Genomic DNA, 18,890 nt, shown 5'->3' with positions numbered 1-18,890 from the left:
TAATAAATATCTTCCATTAATTGAAAGATTTTTCCATTAATGGAAAATATTATTTCAAATGCATTAGAATAATATATTTAAAGTTAAAAATATATTAACATATTTTCCATTGTTACTTTATGGCAAGTTAAGGATTTGACCAAGAGCTTAGGTCTCACACAAGTTGAAAAGTCCATGGCATAGCCCCTTTTTATATACTGAAGACCATATTCATCTTTCTTTTACAGAAACTCTTGAGCAAGAACGGAGTACAGAACCCTCTTGTTCACCTTTCCATTTCAACGACAGCTGTCAAAGGACAATACGAGAAATAATGTTTGAATACATTGTTCTTTCAAACACCAGGAATGCTATAAGTTCTGGAGCTAAAGCAAACCTTGTCTCTCAGGTTTGAAACACTTGGATATAAGTGATCCCGTGGAAAGTGATATTTACCATCCTATGGTGCACAAAATACTGGAACTGTTCTCTGTGATAAGTGTGGGTACCCTAAAAAAGGCCTAGAATAAATAGGAATTGAAAATTCCCTTTAGCCTATTAGAGTAAATTGTATGGATTTACTAAGAGGATAGTAAAACTGAGGCTGGCATTGTAAAAGAGAAATAATGGTAGACAGTAGGCTGTAATAGAGGTGAGGAAGGAGAAGCCTGGACATAATTTACTGAGTCCTTTGAAACAGGTATTTTATATCAAAAAGGAAAACCCAGGTTAATTCTGGCAAAATAAATGGACATATCTGACACCTGGTAATGGAAAGAAAATTAAGACCAAAGGGTTGAGAGAGAGAAGATTTGGTGCTAAGTCCCAGGGGTGGAAATACTTGCTGGGAATAAAAAAGTGCATTAAGAACAGCTGAACTTTTACAGCTGTGGTGACAGCTTTGTACTTCAGGTGATGCCTCCACCCTTCCTTGGCAATGCCACATTTGCTCTCAATCAGTACAAGATGGTGACTAGGACATGAGACTGGAATTTACTAGTCCTAGACTCCAGCCCAGAATTGAATGACTCTATGTTCCTGCTTTGCTCTGCCCCAAAACGAGCCAGCCTGCTGTAGAAGAAGCTTTGGAGTCTGCTGATTAAAAGTTCCATATAGTGAGCTGGTATTAGTACTGCTTATAAAACAGGGTACTTGTAAGACTGTTCGTAGATTCTGCTTGAGCTTTCACAATGGAGAACATGGAGTCTATTCTTAAAGCTGGCATTGCTACTCACTAGCAGCCGATGACACCACCATATTCAATTAAGTCAGATTTCAGAGAGCTTTGTATATTTTTGTTATCAAAGCAACCCATGTTTGAACCCTTTCTTTCCTAAGTTCAGGTTCAAAGGGTTGTGAGCCTTTTGCACTGATGTGATCCTCAGGATTGGGAAGAGCACCTTTATGTTTAACACACACTCATGTTTTCAGCAAAAGAAAGGCCCTATGAAATCTGTCACTTAATATTTGCAACCTGCGTGGTATCCTTTTCTTCAGTTTGACAGGGGAGATTATGCCCACAAATAAACATTCCCAATAGTATATTTGGGCTCTTACCACTTGGCATCTGTCACACAGCTTGCCATCAGCTTTCTAAAATTGACAGTTTCAGTAGATTTCTGCTAAATGTTGAAAAATAGTTTCGCTGACCTCTTCTCTATTGACGATTCAGACACCAGCTGAGGCAGCTGTCCAGTTTGCAGTATGATATAAGAGAAGAGGAATTAACCCAACAGCAATTGAATTTGGAAATGTCTTTAGAGAAGCCACCGACTGCATCAGGAAAAGGAGTATTACTTAGTTCTGCTGTCACTAAAATGGATGACATGTGCTAATCTACAGTGACCGATCCCTCTCTAATGTGTGACCTGAGCGCTGGAAGACTGAATGGGTACAGACTACAGTCACAAGCGCAGCACAATGGTCACCATTATTTTGCTGATCTTCTTTGCTAAAAACTGAGTATATACAGTTTTGAATAACATGTTAACCTTGGCATTTCTTGTCTGTCTCTAGACTGTGCTCTTTTGCCTGGAAATTTGTGTCTGTTGTGCTTTCAATGGTGGTGATGGTGGGATTACAGGAGCAGCAATCACTTGTCTCACTGACAGCACTGCAGATGGTAGAGATGGGGGCTGGAGAAGCAGATGCTGCACAGAGAGTGGGTTTCTAATGTATCCCTGCTGCTTACCCTGTTTTTCTTACATGGACACAAGTGTGCATTCTTAAAGCTGTATCATGCTGAAGGCTGGAGGACCAACTGTCATAGGGATGAGAGGGCTTCCACAGAAAACCAAGAACCAACTTTTGAGTGCAACCGAAGTGCATGAGTGAGAACTCCATGGGCTACAGGGGTAGAGAAGAGAGGTTGTACACACGCAGCAAGAAAGGAAGGGTTAGCCCTTTGGAAAAGCACCTTCCTTATTCCTATCTGAGTTTTTAAACAAGAGAATTTTCAGTTTATTCAAGCACTGCATATCTCATCTGAATGCGAGCTCATGGCCACCACCAGCAGCCTGCCTCCTTGACATTTGTAACCCACTTAGGTTCTCATTTCACTTCTATTTATTTTAGAGAGAAGCAATTTCTGCTGCCAAATGCCAGCCCTTTCACAGGGCACGTAAGTTTTGATGTAAAGCTGAAACATCATCACATTCAACCCCAGATCCAGAGGAGTTAAACAGTGCTTATCCTGCGATGTTCTTCCTGTGGCGTGTCACCGATCTACATTCTTAAGCCACTGTTTAGCTGGATCTTTGCTAACACCCAGAGTTACTGGTGAACTTAGCTCTGCTGTCCCCAGGAAACATGCCATACATGATCCAGCAAAGATGGGGTCATTTCAACAGCTATCCATACTCCTGAACTGAGCTCTCAGTATCTCAAAATAGTCTCTCCTCAGAGCCATAAATCAAGGGGGGAGGATTCAATAAACTTTTGCAGCCAAACTAAGAGGGAATTATACTAATAGCCTGTTTGTAACCCAGCCACTTTTTCCTTGTAGACTCATACGATCGACACCAGAAGCTGTGGTTGCACACCAGGCTCTTTACCTAGGTCCTTGCAACATGCCCATCATTTTTACCTCTGAGCCTCTGTTTGTTAACAGGTAGTGGGGACAAGAAACCTACTTATCCTCATCTGTCTCTAGTAAAGAAGCAGCAGGCCTGACCAGAGCGTTGGTTCTTTGAATCTCCTGGGGAGTGAGGGGTGGGCGGGAAAGGAAGGGACATGACAGACGTAATAGAGTTGATGAAACTTGAGGACACTGGTGCAGGCTTTTCCTGTGAAAGGAAAGACTTCATAGCTGGCTCTGCATATGGAACCCAGATTTTACAAAAGTTGGGTTCCCTTCTTAAGAAGGGAGACAGAAACCAGATTTACTATCTGTTCAACAGACTTTATATTAATGTGCCATGCTGACACCAAATAGCTGTAGATGTGTCTAGGTGTGGTTCTGTTTGAAGGCTATGGTAAAGCTCCTAACAAGCTTATTTAGTCATCCAAGTGCCAGGGACTGAAGAGGTTTAAGCTGTTATATATGAGACAGCAGCACATGCAACACAGCTAAAGTTACTTTTACCCCCTCTGGTATAATTTGAATTTACAGAAGTTTATAACAAATGAAACAATCACATCAATTTGTGTAATCAAAGCAAGGAAGAACATGCCAGATCTCACAAAACTCTTTGTGCTGGGAATACAAAGCCAATTCCTAGGCTTGAGGAGCAAGGCTACTAATACACCTACCCCACCTGGGGTTTACTGAGGACCAGGCTGTTCCTCTATGATGCCGTGGCGCAGACAGTATATGCAAATTTGGGTCCAATTTCTCAGCTGCAGGGGACATAAAGAAATACTTTGCATAAAGTAGAAGAATCTATGAAGGCTGGTCACCCATAAATTTATGTCTTGTGGTAAAGTTTGCTATGTAAATACTTATCTAATAAGAAAGAGAACCAAATTATTCTGTAATGCTTCCAGCAATGGAGGTATAAAGAGAATCTCTGTCTCTTACATTAGTCTGTCTATATTCATAAAACAGGTATACATTTAATATCATTGATATTCCATCCTTATTTACAAATTAAATTGGAATTAGCCAAGTAGCTCAGAAATTCTGTTGGAGAAGGGGTAGGAAGGACAGAAAGATTTGTTTCGGCCTTGTTTCTTTAAGGAAGCCAGTTTTAAGAAGCAGGCAACAAGCCTAGTTCCCTCATGGCAATATCACAACAAGGAAGCATATCTGGTTTGTGTTATACAAACAAAGACAGTGCTTTGGGGTCAAAAACTCTGGGAGAGACATTAAGATGCCTTGCAAACTTCAGCGTTCAAGTTCCTGTAGGTGAATCATTAGATGAGACCTCCCTCAGTTAAGAGAGATACTGAAAGCAAATTGCGCAGTGTCCACATCAGGTGAGTGTCAGAAGAAGCAAAAAGCAAAAGGCTCCTCAGACAGGCCAAGGGTTGTCTACTTCCCTGCTGTTTTGTATCGTACACTTCTGGAGAGGGAAACAAGCAGCATTCATAAGGAGAGAGCACAATACTCCAGGAAATTTCCCTGCTCTTTGCAGCTTGACCAGCATCTGGTTTACAAAAAAAAAAAAAAAAAAAAGATAATGAAATACTGTATTGTGGGAATATTTTGCCCTTGGCAACTGTGAGGAAACCCATATAAGTTATCTAAGATGTCAGCAGATTGTTAGCAGCAGACGTGACCCCAGTTGGGTGGGTACCACGTCTATGCAGAAGTACAGTGGTATGGAGAGGAACATAATGAGAACCAGGCTGAGCTACAGAATGGCTCACATCGAGAAAGGCTTTCTCTGCAGTCACTGTGATGTGTCAAGGAAGTGGAGCCTTTTGTGAGTCAGCAGCAGCAGCATTGCTAGTGATCCCTCAGAGGGACACTGCCAAAATGGCTAACAGAGCTGAACCAGAGCTGAAAAGGATGAAAAAGACACTATTATATCATCCAAATCCTCCCCATGTGAATGATAGGAAGGCCTGACTCGCTCTCTGGTGTCAGATGGAGCTTTAGAGCATTTGGGAACTGAATCTGCTGTTTCTTATCCTCCCCTCAGAAGTTCTCAGGGCTTTACAGAGCAGCAAATGCTGTAATACACTGAGTGAGGAGAGCAAGCAGAAAAGTAAGGACAGCTTTGAACAGCTAGCTCGTTAGATAAAGTACTGCTTGCAGAGCTGGGGAACCTGCAGAAAGAGCCCCAGGGAACCAGTTACCAGTTCGTCACCATATGACATGCATCTTTGGCATGTAATGTACTACTGTCCCACTGTTCTCTTTTCCCCTCAGTTCTTGTCCATGGCTATGTGTATGAAAGACTTGGCAATGTGGCTGTTTCTATGCATTTGTGCTCTAATGGCAGTAGATTTTGACAGTGTTCATTAGTGCTAGTTCATTAGCAGGCCCTGTGCCCAACCCAGTGATGTGCATTGCATTGCTGAAGCACCAGCAGCATGAAGGAAGGATGATGAGAGCTAGAAGCTGGACATACATGGGGTACTTCTCATACTTTTTCGGAGTGCCATGTAAAATTGTATAATTTCAGGGCAATGTACACACAATTCTTCTTTTGACAACTGTTTCAGAGAGATGATGCTGGTATTAGCCAGCTCATGTCATTGAACTCTGCTGGAAGCTAATATATTGGTTGAACAATAGTATTAGGCAAGTATTCATATAACAGGGGCAGCAGGGGAAATGCTAGTAATGAGACAGGAATATTCACCTGAAGAAATATCATAAACCACTTGATCTTCCTACTACTTGTACAAAGGACTAGCTAATGCAAAAGCCAATGGTGTTTTGTCAGGTATATGCAAATACTGAATAGTATGGTGCATTCTGTAAAGCAGCCATGTGGGAAAGGATGCCCAAGAAGTCCATGAGAGAAGGACTTTGCGTTTCCAGCACCCCCAGAATACAGTGACATTCAGCTGAGCTTGGACCATGCAGATGATCACTGAAACCTGCAGTGTACTGCAGCTGTCGATTCTCTTTCTTGGGAGCTGAAAAGAGATCAGTGAGAAAGCATTTTCGTTGTTTATTTCTTAAAAGCAGCTCCAGGTAAGCTGCAAAAGGCAGAGGACAAGGCTGGCAGCCTGTAAGAACACACCATGCCAAAGACAAAGGAAGATAAAAAGGGACTCCAGCAAAACAGCTACATTATCCCTCAGCACCACTCTTCAGAGAAAGTGTGCCACCAAGTGTCTATTCAAACACAAGCTACTAAGAACACGAGGCATCTGATTTCAGGTAATTAATACACGGAAAATCCGCATGAAGAAAGCAAAGAGCATTCATCTGAATACTAGAGAGATGCAGCTTCACTAGTAAGCAAATGGCATTGCTTCTGCATCACTCAGTGTATCAGAAAAATCATTCTGGTACGTGAGGAAACAAAGATTTCAGCTGCAGAGTTTCCTGGACATTTCTGCTTAGGTGCAATGGTGTTCCGCATGAAACCTGTGCTTAGCTCAAGCTACAGCTGCCAGTGCATTATAGTATTAATAGTATTAACAGTATTATATAGCATTAATAGTATTAACAGTAAGTAATGATGAAAAGGCATTTTATCACACTTTTCAGTGGTTCAACTCCAGTGCTTTGTAAGTAAGTGTATTGTGATAGGTAGGAAACGAAGAGCTACACAACTCGTTTCATCTTTGTCCTCTGAAGTACCAGAAGGTAAATGGTAGGAAACATATTCACACCTCCTGAGACCCATGTTATATCAAACAGAAAACATCCATGCTCCTTTTTGATGTATAAACAAAGGAGCCACCTGAACACAGATGCTTGAACTGGTACTGGCATTCTTCTGCCATACTGGGAATCCACATCTGGAGATGCTGCTGCCAGTCTCCTGTTGGACACAGCCAGAGGTACCTTGCAGGAGCAAAGCTTCTCTGACAGCTGTTTGACAGCCCTGCAGAAGGAACAGAGAGCTTGTCTGATGGGTCAGTTGTGTCAGTGAAACCAAGGCATAAAGCAGAAAGAAAATAAGTAATAATATAAAGCCTAATTTAGGCTCTGATCTGTATGGAAACCAGTGCTGAGGGACTTGTTGCAGCATGTCACCATCATGAAGACCCAGGAGATGAATTGATAAAACCATGGCAATGGTGGGGATGGGTTTCTTCTTATTATATGCATGCAGCCGCTGTGCAGATGTTTCTTTACCTCCATGCAAAAGCCTGTTACGTCTGAGTAGTTTATTCCTGTTTCCTTCCAGAAATAAGCCATGCCAGCATAAAGCATACCTGATATTCAAGAGCAAGATGAAAATTCAGAACCGCTAGCATGCCACATGCATTCCGCAGCCCACATCAGAAAAGTTCCAGGACACATTTAAAAGGAGCTTTTATTTCATCTCATTTGCTTCACTTCCAAAGTAGCGTCAACAAAATCAGGTTAAGGACTTTGAATAGAATTTTGACTCAGGAATTTAAATGGACTTTAACTAATCATAAGGTATACACTTCTTGTTAATTTGGGTGGGTTTTCGTCCCATCTGTGTCCCTGTATAGACAAGCTGTTAGACTGCATCAGCTCTGGTCATCTTCTTCATTCAGGGGGCAAATGAAACAGGATCTTCATTTTAGCTCAAGCTGTTAGCCACTATCTAGATACTGTGGCAAAATGAACAATAATCACAAAGTTCTACTGCTACCTATTGTGTCTTACAGACTGTAGGGGATAAATGCATGTTTTGGTTTATAAAAAAAAAAAAAAGGAAAAAAAGAAGAGAGGTCAGACACATGGAGTCTCCCAACCAGCACAATTCCCTGAGATTAGGAGACTGCCATTCAGCTTTCATCTCTAATTTTTCCCTTTGCTCATTTTTCCATCTAAACAAAAAGTGTTATTAAATCGAGAAGATTAGCAACAGGATCAAGGCTTTTTTTTTTTTTTTCTTTCTTTCTTATTTTCCTTTTTTTGTTTGTTTCCTTCCTCTCTGTTTTGCAAGGAAAGAAGCATCCTGCAATCACTTGCAAAGCACATGGTCATAAGCACGCTGCAACTGTAGATATGAGCATACAACTAGATGTTGCAGGTAAGCCTCCCGCTGCTTGAATAAGCGACTCAAGCCAGGGTTACCTGTTCTCAACCTCATTTCAGTATTATGTTAGGGAGAGAAGTCTCTCTGTATCAGATCCGACAGGCATGTGTTCCCGAGGAAGTGGAGGGGAAGCCCTCAGTTCATATGACTAATTAGACCGGCTTCATGCTGGGTTGCTCTTTTTTGATGCTGATCCCTGTGCTAATTGTCAGTTTGTTCCTTGGGAAAGCAAGGTTGAGTTCAAATGCTGCAGTGCCTTGTTCCCTGTTAGCTTTCCTGACCTTAAACTGATGCGAATTGACAAGGAACAGACTGGGAAAGAGAGCGAGAGCGTTCATTCTGCTCGTGGAGAGCACATTTTGGAGTTGCAGGGGTGGAGTGGGGGGAAAGAAGCGGGAGTGCAATTAACAGGGAGCAGTTAGATGAAAAGGGCAGTTGTACCCCTGAAGCAATAGCATGAAGAGTTTGAGGAGGAAAAGCCAGCATCATGGATAGGCAGTCACTTCTAGCTGAGATTTTGCAGCTCCCTTTGGGAGGGAAGTGTAGATGGTTTAGTTTTTAACCATTCAGAGGTTTTTTTTTCTCTGCTTTTCTTCTGGTTAGATCTGCAACAATTTAAGACCAAGCTACTACAGCTGAGCCAGGCTCATTTCCCACCAGCTGCTTGGGTTTTTTTCTTTCTTTCCTGAGGCTGTTTTAGCTCTAGGCAGGCTTTTTTGCAGGGGGAGAGGGGAGAAGAGAAAGGGGGAGCATTTAATCAAATCTGACATTCTGAGCTCAATCCTGCAAGGTACATAGGACTTCAAAGGGGGTACTCACATGCTTAAAGTTAAGCAGATGTCTAAGTGGTGTATTGGATTAGGGCCAGAGAAAGTGAGGCCTTCCAAAAAGCTGAGGAACTCTGCCATGCTCAGGTCTGCAAACTGGTACTTTTGTTGGTTCAGCTCTAGGTGTAGCTCCAGAGCAGGTGTTACAACTACAGTAGGGTCTGAGATGAAAGGCATCCAAGGGCTTGGCTCCAAAGACAGGAGTCCCCTGGTCCTTGCAAAATAAATGCTCTCTTACGTTATTTCTGCTTTAGCATGAAATGAGGCAGCCAAATGCTCAATTCCCCCCTTAAGTTCCTGAAATTCTAATTTACAGTTGAGGCATGATAACTCTGCAATAGAGGGAAGAAAGATCCCAATTTTGTTGGTTGGGCTTGTCCCCCCTTTCTTTCTGATGCTTTCAATTTTAATACAAGAGTTCAGGAGTGCAAAACCAGAGTTTTCTGATTTCTGGGGAAAAGAGCGTGGAAATCGCTGTGTGAATGTGAGCATTTGAACCTGACTTAAAAAAGTTGGTGTTGTGCAACTGCAACAGACTTTCCTCCACAGTGTGCATAGACATCTGTGGGAAACAAGAGAGTTTTCAGCCAAGTGTATACTCTCTTGGTCTGCTTTCAGACATGATGGTCTCAGGAAGACTTCAACTACCCAGAATGTCTTGGAGGTAAAAAGCAAACAAGACCTGACTCTGATGTTAACACCAAGAAGAAAAGAAACCCCAAGCAACGATGTCTACTGGAAATCTCTACTGAAAAAGCAGTGATTATCATCTGTTTGATATAATAGTTTTGTAACTCCTTTTGTCCAAAATCCTTCAATTAAATATGTCCTACGTATTTATATTATGTTGCTTTGCCCAAAGAAGTGCTAAATGCTCCATCCCTGCCAGTGTTCAAGGTCAGGTTCAATGGAGGCTTGGGTGACATGGCCTAGTGTGAGGTGTCCCTGCCCACAGGAGGGGGTTGAAACTGGACCTTAAGGTCCTTCCCAACCCTAACTGCTCTGTGATTCTGTGATTTGACATAGATACATATGCACACACCTAAATAGCTTCCAGTTCTTAATTTGCTGTTCAGTAGAATTTGGGCAACTGGAAAGCTTATTTCTGGACACAGCACTGATATTTCTGTCCACCTGATGCCCATGTAAATCTTAGCAAGTGGGAGTGATACAGATACAACATTTCCACCTCCAAAGAAATGAAATCTGCAGAATTTCAACTGGCTGGACAAGAACTAAGCAATTATTGAAATCTATGAAATTCCAGCCTTTGAAATGCCTTTGAGATAGATACTCTAAAAATATGTATTAATCAGTACTACAGTATACTAAACATCAGCTTTCTGACAAAAGTCACTACTAAATTACAAGGGGTTTAGGGCTTTACACAGCACTCACAATGGATTTTCTAATTTTATTTCAAGATATGACATTTAAAAAAAAATCCTGCTCAGGATCTGCTTCCCTTTTCAGTAAGACCAGAAAAAGGTGGGAGAAGCCAGAGAAAGAAGAGAGCCCAGACAAGCAAAGCACTGTCACGGGTCTGACCCAATTTAAAGCCTGCGTCATGGGTAGAGGCTAATGTACACAAAAACCCCCTCCAAGCCTTTCATAATATTTCTCTAGAGCAGTTCAAAAGACTTTTGCATTGCTGTTGTAGGAGTCTAACAGTGTGGGTAAGAGGGTGACTGCTCCAGTCCTGCTTTCTTGCAACACCTCAAGAGAAAAATATTGTCTCGGTCTTTCAACCCTTGGGGCTTCAAGATCATGGCAGACTCATTCAAACTTGCTACAAACATAATATATTAAGGGCTACCATATAAATGACCATGCAATCTTTCTCCTCTTACCGTCTCTAACTCCGCTGTGGATGACTGTCTGGTCTGGAACAAAACAAATACTGCAAGTGAAAGTTTGCCTTGGGCACCTTTCATTCATGACACTGGAAGTAACAAAACATCCTTGCTCTTGTACACAGGGTTTCTATTTTAGCACATTAGCAGCCAAACAGCTTCATTGTCACTGTCTATGTCTGCAGTAGGCCCTATTTTAATTTAAATGATGGGTTTTCAACCTTCTGTGGTCTAGACTTTGTCTAAATAGAGGACTATTATCTCATGAACACCTTCCTCCACACATCAGCACAGACTTGTGAGCCACTTTCCTGCTGAACTTGATAAAGTGGTGCATTAGTAATATGTTTCAGAAAACTCTTAAAGTAGGAAATAGGCATGTAAGAGAGAAGTCACAACGAGCCATGCCTGGTGCACCCATTTGCTTTGAGCATACAGTCTTTAGAAGCCAGAGCAGCAGGCTCCCCTGTTCATGACATCTGTCCCTACATGTCCTCAAGAAGTGCTTGCTAGTGAAAGAGGCGACTTTCAGAATGCTAGAAGGAACTGTCCTACATCAAGTCTGCATTTCGATCAAAGACCTTATTCCAAATCCTGCCATAGGGAGCCTTTATGAAGCTTTGAATCAGATGTTATGCCTTGGCCCTTCAACTTTTCCTTTTAAATAAAAAATGTCTTTTATTGGTTTTCTGAAGCAGTTAAGAATCAGTAGTAATCTCCTACCCATTTGTAAAAGAACCAGTTACTTACATCCTATTTCCATGTGCTTGGATAATGTTCCAACAGCATGTATTGGGTAGTACAGCTAACTTGAGTGCAGCAACAACTGTGTGCTTGTGAAAGCACCTCAAGTGATCAGAAACACACATGCAAAAAGACAGAGCACTAGATGCTGGTATCCTCCTGTCCTAGAGTTCCTACATCTGCAATAACAACTCCCCATGTACCAGAGCTCAAGATAGCAGCTCTAGCAAAACCACTAGAATATAGACGGCATGGTATTTTTTTCCCTCCCTTCTCCCTTTTTCACATACACGAAACAAAGCAAGGCAAGGGGAAACAAAGCACAATTACAACACTGCTTTGAGAAGAACAGTTTAGGTCCCATCATTAGGGCTACATGAGAACACACACAACAATCAAGGTTTCCTGGAGATCATTGTGGAAGGAATCTATTACATGTATGTGCCATATAGACCACCTAAACCACAAAAGAACATCAGGATCTCTTTGCTGCACTTCAAGATCACTTGCTCTGTTGAAATGAGCCTCATGAAAACAGCATTCTTGATATTGCAGAGGTCATGGGTCCAGTGCTGGGTTTGTCGACATTGCAATAATTATTCCACAATGACAAGCTTAGCCACAACAATGGGGACAGAGCATCAGGGCACTGGAGTCTCGAACCTGCAATTTTCAACTTCAGTGTGAAAACAGCAGTGTGTGTGGCATGCCCCCTGACTGACGTACAAGGTCATTGAAAGCAAAAGTGTAGCACTTGGTGAAATAGAAGTTTAGACTAAACAGCGGGTGATATTGCTGGGGCTTGACCACGTGAAGGAAGCTTTCATCACCGAATCGCATTTTACCAGATGTTGATGAGTATGCACTCCCAAACTCACAATCTCTTGTCTATCAGGAGGAAATTCATGCCATTTTTCCTTTGTTCCTTAGAATAGGGTCCGATTTGGCTTTATTTAGGTTTATAGGAATATTGAAACGTGTAACAGCTCCCATTGTAGACAGCTGGGAGTGAGTACTTGAAAATGTAGTCATCAGATATAATCACTGAGGGAGTGAGTGGAAGACTGTAAGAGAGCTCACTAAGCACAGTGCTTCCAACAGATTTATTCAAAGGTTGCCACCATACAAGATGGTAAGGTGAGAAAAGGGAATTGGGAGGATTGGGAGGGGTAGATGTATAGTTCTGAGGGGAGGAACAGAAAACTCCTGGTGGGAACAGTTTGGGAATGGGGAAGGAGCTTGAAGAATGGGAGCTACATGCTGGAAAAGTGTCAGAGAATTTAGAAGCGCTGGGGGTACTTGAACTCTAGGACAGGAGGGTTGAGAAGTGGAAGATTACGAGTTCCCATCACCCAGTTCCTCACACTAAATCAGGAAGAGATGAGATTATCTTTATCTAGAGATAAGCAGACTCTCATTAGGAGTCCAGGACACATGGAACTCCATTTACTTTTCTCTTGTGCTGGACTACCAGGACACTGTCCCTCTCTAACAAGCTGGAATTGTCCTTGCTTTTCCAACCTCTCCTGGCTTTAGGGGAGATCTGTTAGAATTTCCTAAGCAGTTTCAGGTATCATTCACGTTATGCTTTGTCTTGTAAAAAAGCTTCTTCACGTTATCCAAGAAATTCTAACATTTCATCATTTACCAGTCTAACACAGATGATGTATAGATTTCAGTTATACCAAACCCAAATAACCATTCCCACCTTGACCCCTACTGATCTTAACTAATACTCAGAGAAAAGCAACATGTTGTGGTATTCACAACAAATACCCCCATCCCTGATAACTGCAAAGTGAAGTCTGGGTTGCAAATGTTTTTTTATGCCCAGATCCTTTCAAAATGGTGTAAAAGCAGTGAGTAGACTCTTTGTATCTGAATCTCAACAAAGAACACTGACTAAAAAGCAGACACACCTCGAAGGATGCATTATTTTACCACTGTAATACAATTAAAGTTCTACATCCAAGGTCCAGAAAATTGATTATTTTTCCAGTTAATGGCAATTCTTTCCTAAACCTCCATGCCATGCTCAGTTTAATTTAGTTAAGACTATGTTAAAACATACAGCATCCACTTGAGTTTCAACCAGCATTTCTCAGGAGCAGTAGACAGCCTGCTAACCACAGCTGTAGAAGCTATAACATCAGTGCTTGTAAGCATCACAAGTGATGAACAGTTTTAGAAAGGGAGAACCAACACAGCACCAACTTGAAAAAGCAACATAGTAAGGAAAGGCTACCTGCACATAACTGTCCTTGGAGATGCTCTAGGTGTATGCTTTATCTTCCAGTAAACGGTGATTTTCCACAGTCCTTCCCTCTTTGATACCACTAGCCTCACACACAATGCAGATGTCTCTCAGCCCAAGGACCTCCATATAAACAAGAGTAAACCAGCATACTCACTCATTAACCAGGAAACACATCTCTTAACAGCTTCATTTTTTCCTTTTGGCTTTAGCAAGGTCAGCATCTGCTCAAGAGTACCTAGAAGGAAACTAGAAACATGTAAGAGCCCTAAGTAGGTTCCTCACCCCAGATACTCTCTCCTATGCAGGGAGGTGTGCCTTTGCACACAGGTGTGGTAGCTTCACACCTGGTGGAGGGATGCTAAGTACTGATTTTAAGCTCTGTATAGGTGCTATTTGTGAATGGCAGAAGACAGCTTCACCATGTTCACTTACCCATAAGGACTGAAGCAGTACTACAGCTGTTCTTCTGTATCTTCATTGGTGATAGAGGGGAAAAAACCTCTTTGCTACCTAGAACTGGACTACTCAAATGGCAAACTGTGGTCTAGATTGAGATGCATTCAGTGGATTTTGCTTGCTGCAACCCTCCCTGGTGGTGCCCACACCCTGGTAAAAATGGAGCCTGTGTTTCTCGTAGCTTTACTGGTGTTTTAGGGGTCTGCTGTGAAGCCACCACATGCAATGACCAGTGGCCTAGAACCAGGGTGTTTCTTCTGGTAACAAAATTGCCCATAAAACTTCAATAAATGTTAATTCAGTAGCTGTGCCCTCAAGCTTTGCGTTTCAGGAGTTGAACATCCCCAGAGATAAGAAGCTACTTAGTAATCACCACAAACAACAAGTTTATATAACCCAATATGCTACGTGACACCTTCTTAGCAACCAGTTCATCATCAGCTGTTCTGACTTCACTTTAAAGCTTTTTTAAAGGCCTGCCTAGAGGTGGCTAAGAAAGGTATTTCTCATTCTTTCCACTTCATGCTTCCTCAGATTTTGTTTGCATGCTTTAACAAAAAGCCTCCCTCAATAGTACCAGTGAATTTTTGAAAAGAAAGACGAAAATCTCTTGGAGAAATGAGAAGCTCACAAAACTGAACTAACCGAAACACATCAAAATTCATCACTGTGAAAAGATGCTTTCAAAGTGGATACTTCTTGCAGTAGTCAGCTTTGTTTTGCTACCAACTTTAGATCAGCACTTAGAGCAGCACACTGTTAAATTGAACTTTGAGCAGCATTTGGGGTGGGACCAGTACATTAGATTAGGCACATCCCCCATTGTGGGGATGTTATCTGCTCCTCTTCACAGTGGCATCACTTGCTGCCCATTTTCCTTAAGACAACCAGTTAGTGTTAGAGAAGTAAGAGATTTTAGAGCAAAAACAAAATCAAGACCTGAATTAACTGACAATGATTTCTTCCCTCATGGTAAACAAGTTCTGTTCTCTCAGAGAGGGATCCAAAACCTACTGAAGGTTACAGTATTGACTTAAATGGGATTTGGATGGTCTCTAATTCCCTCCTCACAATTTTATCTTATTTCTAAGAGGCCAGATGCTGGGTCTGTATCTGCTCAAATCTATATTTTGCTAATGGAGCTCATGTTTCTGTAGAAAGAAATACAACCTAGTTCCCCTAATCCCCATTGCTGGGTGACTCTAAAAGAGAGACATAGTTCATCCTGCAGTAGAGAGATAAGAATCATATTTTAAATCAACCCACTTTAAATGAAATTAAATAGCTGGCAGTGTTAATTGAGGACACTCGTCTGTGGAACCCAAAACTCACTCTGATTTTACTTCTTTCTTTTAAAAGAGCTGTACTTATTTCACCTCTCCAAATGGTGTGATTAGGAATGACCTCCCAGGGAACTGAGGAGTTAGACATATGTGCAAGCTGCTTTTAGGGAGAAAGGGTATCTTCTCTGAGTTTCTGTATAATTTATGTTTCATCCATAGGTAAAATGACAAATAACGCACACTTGGGTCTTTTAGTAATAACTCTTGGCTGTTTGTGAGTGATGAAGTATTTTTCTGTACAATGTGATGTCCAAATTAAAAAAAGAAAGATAATTATAGATAGGGCATGTGAAAAAACTGCTGCAGCTGAGTGCCCTGTGCACAAACAATATCATGTATATGACACGGCATTTAACATGCTGGACAACAGCCTGGGCTGAAACAGGGTCACAGAGCAGCAAAAGGGCTGTTCTGTGGTTTTATCTATAGGTGGTATTATAGACCACTGTATTATTTGATCTCCTTTCTTTAAAACGTCATGCGGATTAATAGGCAAATGAACCCAAATGAAACAAATATGAAGAGAAATGGTTTAGTTTTGCTGGTAATTTATGACTTCCTTCAAAAGACCCATCCTTTAAAAAAAACCCAACCCAGACTAACAACCTTTCGTGTTGTTGCTTTTATTTCCACAAGGTTATCTCTCTCAGTCCTCTCTAAGTCCTTTGCCAGTGTTTGGTATTCAGTGTCTGAACTGTACTAATTTGGCAATCTGTATAGAAGGAGATATTATCCTTTATCAGACCAACAAATACAAGTGGAAGAAATGAAAAGGTTTGGGGTTAATTTGTTCAGACCAGCCACACGGTACCATCTCTGCTTATTAGAACAATAAACGTGCAAGCATCTCTAGCACTTCAAAAGGGGATTTTTCCCTTTAGTCATGTCAAAGTCATTCCTCAATTGCCTCCTTTGAATATGCACACCAGTAAAACTCCACCTCTCAAACCTTTGCAAGAAGCTATCAGGAGAGTGCTTAACATGATAGGAGAGAATTCACACAAAAGCCTAAAATCTTTCTTTTTGCACTCATGTGCCTGCTCAAAGCTGCAGAGATAAATTGCGAAGAATCAGCGTGCAGATTGTCTCATCTGCTATCCTTACGTCTGCAAAACCCATCCCCAGCATAATGATTTCCTCTTAGTTTGGAGCTTATCCCTTTCTGATCAAAACTGAATGGCAAAATTGTCTACAACTAAAGTAAAACATTCAGTGAAAGAGGAAAAAAAAAAACCTTGAATGATCTCATTCCATTATATTTAAAGGAGTCAGACCCATTTTGTCCACTGATACTTTGGGGAGCAGGAGAACTGCATTTTCTTTTCACACATGGAATGAAATGCAGAATGCACTCCACAAAGCAGGAATACTCAGAGGGGTTCTTCATTTTCCAGCATGGTCTCTGCTTTTGCCTCTCTGCTTTTCCCACCTCTTCTCGCCCACCCCCAGTGTTTTTATCCAGAAAAACGCAGCCTGAATAAATAAGACCACCGATAAGATTGCCAAATATTAGCAGAGGAATCTCATCATATTTCTTTACTGTGGGCACATATAGAACTTGATTAAAAACTAATACACAGCACATTACACGATGGACTTTATTAACACCCTCCTCCCACTTTTAGTTTCTCCATTTGATTTTCCCAATTCCAGGCTTTTATCACCAGAGTGGTTTGATAAAAATGTGGCTTGTGACACTGCAAAAAGGGTTCTACTCTCAAGAACATTCTCACCATCTCTGAAGTATCCAATTCTTGTCTCACTTGTACTGAAGAACACTTGCCCCTTGGGGTGTTTTCAACTCCACTTGAGTGCTGCAGTGTTTACATTTATATGTTTATTCCAACTATGTCATTAAGTTAATATTTAATGGATGGCATTTTCTGCCACCTGACGGGAGTTAAGGTTGAAGTCCTTCTTGAGCACCGGCAATGAACATTGAAGTTGTTCATATTGATCGCTATCACTGAGGAACATGAATACCTGAATGATTTATGGTACTCATAGTACTCTCTAGGGTTTAGGAGTGCAAACACCTGTCTGTAACTCTAAAGGGTGAGTGTAACTGTGCTAGGGCTCTGGATAGATTCCTCCGTCCTGGGGGTCTGGGCCTGAGAAACCTCTGCAGGTCTCCCCTTCCCTCCTGAGCTGCATTGAGGCTCAGGCTTCTGTCCTTGATCTCTGCCTGAACTATGTTGCTGGTGTGTCCATACTTGGTCCTGTATATCCTCATCCCTGACCTCTGTAAGACCTGGTGTGCCTGTGGACCTGCCTTATTGTCACAGACTCATCTAGTGACCTGGACTCTTGTCAAAGCCTGGTGATGATCTCCAGAATTGATGTGCTCGCTGTGCTCAGGACCCATGGGCAGATCCCATAAAGGTTATTAATTAAGGGCTTAGAGTCATTTTTAGAATAAGAAATTCTCAGAGAAGCTGTGGCTGCCGCATCCCTGGCAGCGTTTGAGGCCAGGTTCGACAGGGCTTGGAGCAACGTGCTCTAGTGGAAGGTGTCCCTGCCCATGGCAGGGGTTGGAACCAGATGAGCTTTAAGATCCCTTCCAACCCAAACCATTCTATGACTCTATGACTCTATGAGCTGTGGCACTCTTGTGGAGAAGATTTCTGCAAGCGTGAATCTTTAGCCCGTATAGAGAGTCTTTGCCAAGAAAAAAGCTTGTGCCACAACAGGCAATGTTTTCATGAAATAGAAGATATTTATAAAAACATGTGATTATTCTGTTGCAAATAAGTACCAGTTTCAAAGCCTGCAAGTGAAATTGCATTAAACTTCCCTATTCTTTGGTTTTTTTCTTGTTTCTTCTGTCTGGTAGATAAATCATCTGCAGTCAGTTACAATTTCCACACAGACTAAACCAACCTGACTCAGTTTACAAGATGAGAGGAGCCTATTTGGACTCAAGAGGACCATTTTCACAAGAGCTCAAGCAAGCACTGAAACTGGTGACTGCAATGGCAGAAGGAAATGACTGTCACCTATTTTATGTCTTTAAATGAAGACTTTAGAGGCTTTTGGAGAACAGACTGCCAGTGGGTTGTCCTTTTCCCCTTCTTTTTTCTGCCCCTTCCTTCTCTTTTCCTCTCCATCACAGCATGATGAGGCTCTGACAGGGGTGTATATCCGTGCTGGGCTCCCGTCCATGCTCTGTATGGGAAGCAGCCAAAGGGGATCAGGGGAGGTCTATGTTAAGACACAGGTTGAGTTAGCTTGTGTTGCTGCCTATTAAGGACTGCAGCCTGATGCCCAGAACTGGTCCTGGAAGAAGCTACATGCAGGAGACAAAGACATGAGTGACACATCACTGAATTTTGTGGGGTTTAAACCTG

General features: G+C 41.8%; 1 long non-coding RNA gene across 1 annotated transcript; it reads right to left on the bottom strand.

Annotated features, from left to right (window-relative positions):
* Nucleotides 1-5,226: 5,226 nt before the first annotated feature.
* On the bottom strand, nt 5,227-14,036 carry LOC136009118 (uncharacterized). Its single transcript, XR_010610343.1, has 3 exons — nt 13,899-14,036; nt 6,786-6,929; nt 5,227-6,009 (listed from the first exon to the last, which is right to left on the bottom strand). It is a non-coding gene; the product is annotated as an uncharacterized LOC136009118 (long non-coding RNA).
* Nucleotides 14,037-18,890: the final 4,854 nt, after the last annotated feature.

This window comes from Lathamus discolor, chromosome 2, assembly GCF_037157495.1.
Source record: "Lathamus discolor isolate bLatDis1 chromosome 2, bLatDis1.hap1, whole genome shotgun sequence".
Lineage (NCBI taxonomy): Eukaryota > Metazoa > Chordata > Aves > Psittaciformes > Psittacidae > Lathamus > Lathamus discolor.
The sequence above is the reverse complement of the archived record's forward strand: the minus strand, read 5'-3'. Positions and strand labels throughout refer to the sequence as shown.